Genomic DNA, 8,305 nt, shown 5'->3' on the forward strand with positions numbered 1-8,305 from the left:
ATGTGGAGGTAGAAGAGACCCTTGAAGATGAAGGAGTAGTTGAAGGGAATTGTCATAGAAAGGAAATCATCAAGGAGGAGTACGATTTTATGCTAAAATAACTGGAGGAAGCCGTAATTATTGAAGAGGAAGAAGTGGTTGAAGACTTAGGAGATGCTGAACCTCCATAGGAAAGTAAAGTTATAGAGCCTCCTTCAAAGGCATTTGAAATTGATGTTGAGGAGGGTGTACAACCTCCAAGGCATAGCCTGGTTGAAGACTTTGAATAAGTTGATCAAGAGATGGACTCAATCATTGATGAATCCTTATCTACAATTGAATCCTCTCCCATTGATCAAGATATGGAAATTAAGGAAGAAGAAGCACAACCTCCCATGCCCTTGGTAAACAATAAAGAAGAGATTGAATTGGAAGAAAGCTACCAAGAGGAAGAGGTTGATATTGAAGAAGCTTGCAAAGAGATGGAAGAATCAAAGTAGAGCACAAGGGAGTGGAGCTTGCAAGATAATTGGAAGCACCTCTCCCAAAGCCATTACCGTCCAATACAACATTCAAGTGGGTAAAATTCTTATCCTTAACCTTTACTTTCCCACTTGAATATGGACTACTAGAGACGGATGGTCAACTGAGAGCTCTTTGTGGCATTATGAGTAAGAGGAAGATGGTTAGTGGTTGGAGTTGTCAAGCAAGGTTCATCATGGTTGTGTGCTCAAAGTTTAAATGCAAAGGTTGGTGTAGAGCTCAATTGAATAGGTCTAGGATGTTGTTTGGCCGCTTCAGTGAGAATCCAGACTGCTTGCCACCCGGATGGAACAATATTGCTCAACAAAAAGACGGGTGCAAAAGCAAGATTTGGGACCCCGGAATTCAGTCTAGCAATCATCACTCTTGGGGCCTTATCACTTGCTTCCACTTGCTTGAAGGCTTTCTGCGCTGAGTTTGGGATCCCAGAGGCTATTGGAAGTACAAACATTAGTGGGGATTCCTAGATCAGTTCAAGCACAAGCCACCATGACAAGGAGCTCAGCAAATGTCCAACTTAAGGAAAATAACTAAAAGTGCTAGGTGGGAGACAACCCACCATGGTATAATCGTTTCTTTTTATTCTTAATCTTATTTTATTTTATTTTTACTAGTATTCATTCATAATTTCTACATATTCACCTGCATTCTGCATTTTCATCTGCATATTGCATAAAAAAAACAAAAAATAGTGGCAGAAAGTTGCGTGGGAGCAATGCAAAAAGTGTGCCAATCGCACAAGCACCACCACGCACATGCGTCCCTCACGTGTGCGCGTCATTTTGAACATTTGGCACTTCACGTGTACACGTCAATGATGCGCACGCGTGACCTAGGAAAATCGGCATAAAGAGGTCTCAGGCCGAAAGTTGTGCTGGCCTGGTGCGGACACTGTGCCCAAGCCACAAATTCACCCACGCATACGCATCCCTGACGCGTATGCGTCATTTTCAAATTATGACCACTCATGCATACGCGTCAATGATGCGCACGCATCACATGTTATTTTGGCACACATCCCAAGACAAGCAGAGAGTTGTGCACGCGCAAGGATGCCTTCGCGCGAGTAGCACAAGCTCGGTCACACGTACGCGTGACCGACGCTGACGCGTCGTCTCCCCATGTGCGCAACCCACGTGTACGCGTGGAGTATGCGTGCGCGTCACTCACGCAACACCACCAGATCCCTGGGCCACCACTTATCTTATCTTTTCTTTTCTAATCCTAATTTCTTCTATCTTTTCTTCTTTCTTCTTTCTTTCTTACTTACTTCTGCTTCATCTCTTTAACTTCTCATCCTTCTTTGCTCTCATCCTATTTTACTTAATTTATTTGCATACTTTCATTCATTACATTTTAATTTTGTGTATATTTTTATTTTCTCTTCTAAATTTATTATTTTTTCATTGGTGTTAAATTTTCTTATTCAACTGTTGCATCTTTCTTGCACTATTCCGGTGCTTCATGACTTGTTTTATTCTGATTGGGTATTATTATTCATAAGTCAATGCTAATTTTTGTAATACTGGTATTCCTTTTGCATTGACATGAACTTACACTATCTTTCATCACCCACATTCCTCCCCTTCGTTGCAATTTTTGCACTATTGATATGCCGTTTGCTTCTATTATCTTCTCACATACATGTTGTAGCTACCATGTAATTGAGACTCATTATTTGGCATTAACCCAACCATATTTTATCTGTTTCCTATCTTTATTTTTGGGTTACTTTTCTTCTTTTTCCTCTCCTTTCAGGATGGCCACCAAGAAGGGAGAGGAAAAACTTTTTAATGGGGAGACAAACAAGTCCATCTGCACATTCTTTAGAGAAAGAGCAGCAGTTGTAACTCACAACCCCTGTCCACTTGCACGGCTCAGCATGCACTGAGGACGGTGCAACCTTTAAGTGTGGGGAGGTCGATACCGACTTCCGCGGGTTAGTACTTCCTGGCTCAACACCAATGTTTAACTTTTTTCTTTGTTAAATTAGTTGTTGCATTTGCATGTTTGTTTGATTTTGTGCATATTTTACCACTTGGTTGAAGTAATGTTTTCTTTTTCAAGAAACTTTTTATAGCATTCACTAATTTGAATTAAACTTTTTGAAAAACTTGTTTGAAGAAATATTATATTGAAACATGGTTTAGAGCTCGAACACACAAAACCAATGAGATTTTGAGCCTATTTGATTGGTTGCATTTTATCAACCAATATATTTTGTTTTTAGTGTGTGTTATTCTCTCTAAAATTGTGATCTTTGTCTTGCTTAATTCTATATGTCCATTATTTGATGTATGCATGCACTTATATGATTGAGGCCTTTATTTCACTGAGCTTACATACCCATATGGTCTTACCCTTTCATTATCCTTTGCAAACCAAAGTTGAGCCTATTTTATCCCTTTGTTCTTTACTTTAGCTCATCACTAACTCTAAGTGAAAAACAATAATGTCCTTAATTTGAATCCTTAATTAGCTTAGACTAATGAAAGTGCTCATGAATTAACTGTGGGAAAAGTGGGTTTGGAAACGTTTGGTTTGAGAATTGAGTATGTTAGACTTGGTGTGAAAATGTGAAAAATGTTAAGAACATGTTTATGCATTCAATACCTTAATCATATGCATTGAAAAAGGAAAGAAAAAAATAGATTAAGAAAAGAAAAAATAGAAAAAGAAAAAAATAAAAAAATAAATACATAAAAAATAAAATAAAAAAATAAAAAGGAGACAAAATGCCCCAAAGTAAATGGTGATAGCAACGCATATGTACTGTACTCAAAAATTGGAATGCATGAATATGTAGTAAACACAGTTAATGGGTAGTTATTGATTTTATATTATGATTATATGGATTGTCCTAAGTTAAGTGGGAAGTTTAGGTTAATTAAGGATTCAGATTTCAGTCCACTTGACCAAATATAATCCTACCTTGACCTTGACCCCATTACAACCCTCAAAAGACCTCTTGATTTGTGTATTGGTGCATTAAATTTTTGTTGATTGTTAGATGAAGAGCAAGCCTTAGAAAGCAAGATTAGTAGAGAATTGAGAGAATCAAACCTTAAAACACTTGATTATAGTGTATACACTTCCGGTGAGGGTTCGACGCTCGATTCTTTGTTCCCTGCTTTCACAAGCTTTCTTCTTACAAGTTTACTTGTACTTTATTTTATGATTTGAATTAGTGAAATATAGTTCATGTCTGTTCTTGGAAGATTTATTTACTTTGACCAAGTAGGTAGAAATATTTTGCATGTAGTTGCATTCACATAGATAGGTTGCATTTCATACTCTCTACCATTCCTCTTCACTCTTTTAGTTCTCTTGAGCTTAGCATGAGGACATGCTAATGTTTAAGTATGGGAAGGTTGATAAATCCAATTTTTAGGGTTTCTCATGTGTTTAATCTAGTGGATTTTATCCATTATCCTCACACTTATTCATAGAAATTGCATGTTTTACGTTTTCCTTCCTGATTCTGTGCTTTGATTGAAAATATGCTTTTTTGGCCTTAAAATTGCTAATTATTAATCCTTTCATATTACCATTCGATGTCTTGATATGTGTGTTAAGTGATTTCAGGGTTTATAGAGTAGGAATGGCTTAGAGAATAGAAAGAAAGCATGCAAAAGTGGAAGGAATACAAGAAATTGAAGAAACTGCTAATGATGTCCAGCCCGACCTCTTTACACTCAAACGATCATAACTTGAGCTAAAAAGGTCTAAATGAGGCTGTTCTAGTTGCGTTGGAAAGCTAACATCCCGGGCTTCGCAATGATATATAATTTGTCATAGCTTCCCCAACGATATGCGACGCATACGCGTGGATCATGCGCACGTGTGACTGGCAAAAATCCAATCCACGCTCACGCGTGGACGACGCTCACGCGTGACTTTGCCGCGTGCTTGACGTATCAGAAATTGCTGGGGGCAATTTCTAGGCTATTTTTGACCCAGTTTTTGGCCCAGAAAACACAAATTAAAGGCTATAAAGTAGGAGAATGCATAAATTTATAGACACAACATTCATTATTCACAATTTTAGTTTAGATGTAATTTTTCTAGAGAGAGAGGCTCTCTCCTCTCTTAGGATTTAGGATTAGGATTTCTCTTAGTTTTCGGATTGTTTCTTCATTCCAGGTTCAATGTTCCTTTAATTTATGTTCTCTTCTACTTTTATTTATTCTATTACTTTAGTTGTTTATTTTCCCAATTTGATATATGACTCCATGTTAGATTTGATTTTCTTTATTTAATGCAATTTGGGGTATTTCAGATTTATGATTGCTTTCTTCTGTTTATGATATAAATAATTTGGATTTTTCCTCCCTTTGCTTTGGTTGAGTAATTGGTGACACTTGAGTTATCAAACTCAGCTGTTGATTGAAAATTAGAATTTGCTGATTGATTTGGATCCCTCTAAAGCTAGTCTTTTCATAGGAGTTGACTAGGACTTGAGGAATCAAATTGATTAGTCCACACTTTCCTTTATTTAGTAAGGGTTAACTAAGTGGGAGCAATAAAAAATTTTCGTCACACCTGATAAGGATAACTAGGATGGGATATCCAGTTCTTATACCTTGCAATGGTTTTCATGATAATTAGTTTACTTTATTGCCAGTTTATTTTCCTGTTTCCTATTTCAAACACCCAAGAATATACCTGTTTCCATAACCAATAATAAATACACCTCCCTGCAATTCCTGAGGAGATGACCCGAGGTTTAAATACTTCGGTTATAAATTTTATTGGGTTTTGTTACTTGTGACAACCAAAACTTTTGTACGAAAGGATTCTCTGTTGGTTTAGAAACTATACCTACACGTGATTATTCTGATGAAATTCTTTACTAGGAAGAATCAGTTCGTCAATAGTCCAAACCAGTTTGGTTGTGAGGTGTTTCTGAAAATCTTCATTCATTAGGTCGTTTGTTAGGCATAGGCTAACCAGTGAGTCGGTCAGTCCGACCTTCAAGCACTCATCATTAAAACTGTCTAGGTATTTCCTTGTGAGTTCATCTGGTCATTGAGTGACTCCGACTAGGCTGATCGGCTGCTTCGCCTTTGCGATCCTTGTGGTAAATTATGCCGTGAATTTTTCGAAGATGTCACCAAAATAGGATACGGGGACGTTCCGGAGGGTGTTGAACCACTTGATTGCTGGGCCGACTAGAGTTACCAACAAGGCCCTGCATTGAACTGCGTCGGCTGCTTCCTCTAGGTTCATCCTAGCCTCAAAGGCCGTTAGGTGCTCCTGAGGTTCCTTGGTGCCATCGTACTTCATGTTAATTGGTTTGTCGAAATTCGTTGGTAACTTAGCCTTCAGGATTTTCTCGGTGAATGGGGTAGCTCCCATTATCACATGTTTACTCCTTCTTCGCTTAGAATCTTTCTGGTATCTCCTTTCATCTTAATCATGATGGCATTTGGGTTCTTGGAATTTGCTGCGGTTCCTGCACCTGCCGTGATGTTGGTTTGGCGACCTCTCATGTCTTGCCTCTCTTCGTGACACGGTTTGGGAGACCATTTCACTTGTGTGTTCTAGTTGGTACCATTCCTTAGACGCGGCCTGGCCTTCTAGGGTTTGCACTCACTGGTTCAGCTCTTGAATTCTTCGGTTCACCTATTCTCCAAGGTCATCGATTACTCTAGCCTTACCAGATCGGCGGTCGTCTCTCTGCGACGATGCTGGTTATCCTTCCATGGGCTGGGAGGTAGTCATCATTTTGGGGCTCATGTGCTGGGGGAATTTGGTGGATCTAGTTTGTGGTAGTGGTTCAAGAATCGCTCTTCGTGTTCGTTTGTTATGCTACTAAGGTTTTGCAAGTCCCTAAAGACAGCGCTAATGTACAAGATTTCGCTAGTATGAATTGAGGGATGGATTGGGGACTCACTGGTCTTGGTGATAACGTGATCAAACCTCAGGAGCAGCGAGGGGTGTTACCTAAAAAGACACTCCGACGCTCAAATCAGAATGGGTCTAAGAGGTATAAGTGCAGGTTAAGAGTGTGTAACGTACCTAAAGGAGTTCTGACTCCCTTTATATAGTTTGTCTGGTTATCTTATCTTATCTTGATTGCTAAGATAAGAGAGATATTTGAATTTGAATATTAGTTAGTGATTTCCGGTCCTCTAGCCTGTTTTGGGCCATATGGACGATTTGGACCCAGTAATTGAGTTATCATTGGGCCATCTAAGCCCCCGAATGCCAAGTCCAAAATCATATGCTGCAACATTTTTCTTCGATAGGAACACCATTAATTTTTATTTAAATATTTTAGTTGAAAAATGGTTATATGATAATTTATTTGTATTTAGAAATCTGTAGAAAAAAATTGTTTTAAAATGATATAATTATAGAAAACATATAAAATTATCATTTTATATTATTTAATATTATTTTATAAATAGATGCATAATATTATATAACATTTAGTTTAATAAGTCAATCAAATATCTCGTGATTTAACCTGTCTAAATATGTTCTTGTTTTTTTTATATCTATATTTTCCTGTTTAAGATATAATATGATCTCCCTCGTTTCTTTCTATTCAATCACTATAAAGAGGGGCCAAATAAAAAATATCAAAACAAATTTAACGTGAAGATGATTTTTTTAATTTAAATTAAGTAAATAATATATTTATCAAAATGTGTAATATTTATTATTTAAAAAATGTGTCCACTGTAAGAACCGAGACTAATTAACCGTATAATTAGATAATTAATATTTCTCAAATTACGTTCTAAAAATTTAGAATGAGAATTAGGAGATTTAAATATGATTTTTTGATTCAGTAGATTTTTCTAAGTAAGAAAATGTATTTTCTGCGAAAAACCGAGAAAAATTGCGAACTGGCAGCCAAACCGGTTGAACCGGTTTAAATCTGTCCGATACTGTGCGAGAAAAATTTAAAACAGTCAAAAACCTTAGAAAAATATTAGAAACAGAAAATCGGGCATTAATTTTAAAGGTTTGGTCCAAAGTTGGGCCAAACGGGCTAAAAACGTAACGGATTGGACTGGACCCAAGCCCAACATATATATAGGTTCATTAATGAACCCATTCAGCACACCACTCTCATAAACACAACACACACCAGCTGAAAAGAGAAGAGAGAGAAGAGAGAAGAAGCACTATTCACACTTCACTTCAATCTGCGATATCTTGAGCTACGGTGCTCCAATTTACGTGCCGTCAGTGGCTACGCAAAGCTCTCACCGAACTTGTTACTTTCATTTAACTTTCATAGATAAGAACTTGAATTTTCACTTCCTTCCTTCTGCCCTAATAATTTCGAGTTTGGTGAGTGTCGATCTTGAGAAAAATTTGTGTTTTGGTTGTTTAGGTGCTAATCATTAGTGAGAAAATATTGGGTCCTATCCAAAATTTCAGTGGATGAGGTAAGGCTTCTCAAGAACCCTTATACATTGCTTAATTTTGAGTGTTAGTTTTTGATTTATGTGAAATGTGTGATATTAGCTTGAACGTTGGAGTTTGTTTGGTGATTGTTGATAATTGTTGGAGTTGGTAGTGACTTGGTTGTGGTTGGAGGCCTGACTTTGCACTTAATTTGAGTTTTGGTACATATTGAAAATCGGCCAAGGTATGGTTTCGGTTTTCTCTATGTAATATATAATATTTCTAGACACTTAGGCTAGAGACACATAGGATAGGCTTGGATTGATATGGTTGTTAATGTTGGTTGGTTAATGATGTATGATGAATTGATATTATTAATGTTGTTAATTAATGAGGTTGAGGTATTATGCATGATGAA

This window comes from Arachis duranensis, chromosome 3, assembly GCF_000817695.3.
Source record: "Arachis duranensis cultivar V14167 chromosome 3, aradu.V14167.gnm2.J7QH, whole genome shotgun sequence".
Lineage (NCBI taxonomy): Eukaryota > Viridiplantae > Streptophyta > Magnoliopsida > Fabales > Fabaceae > Arachis > Arachis duranensis.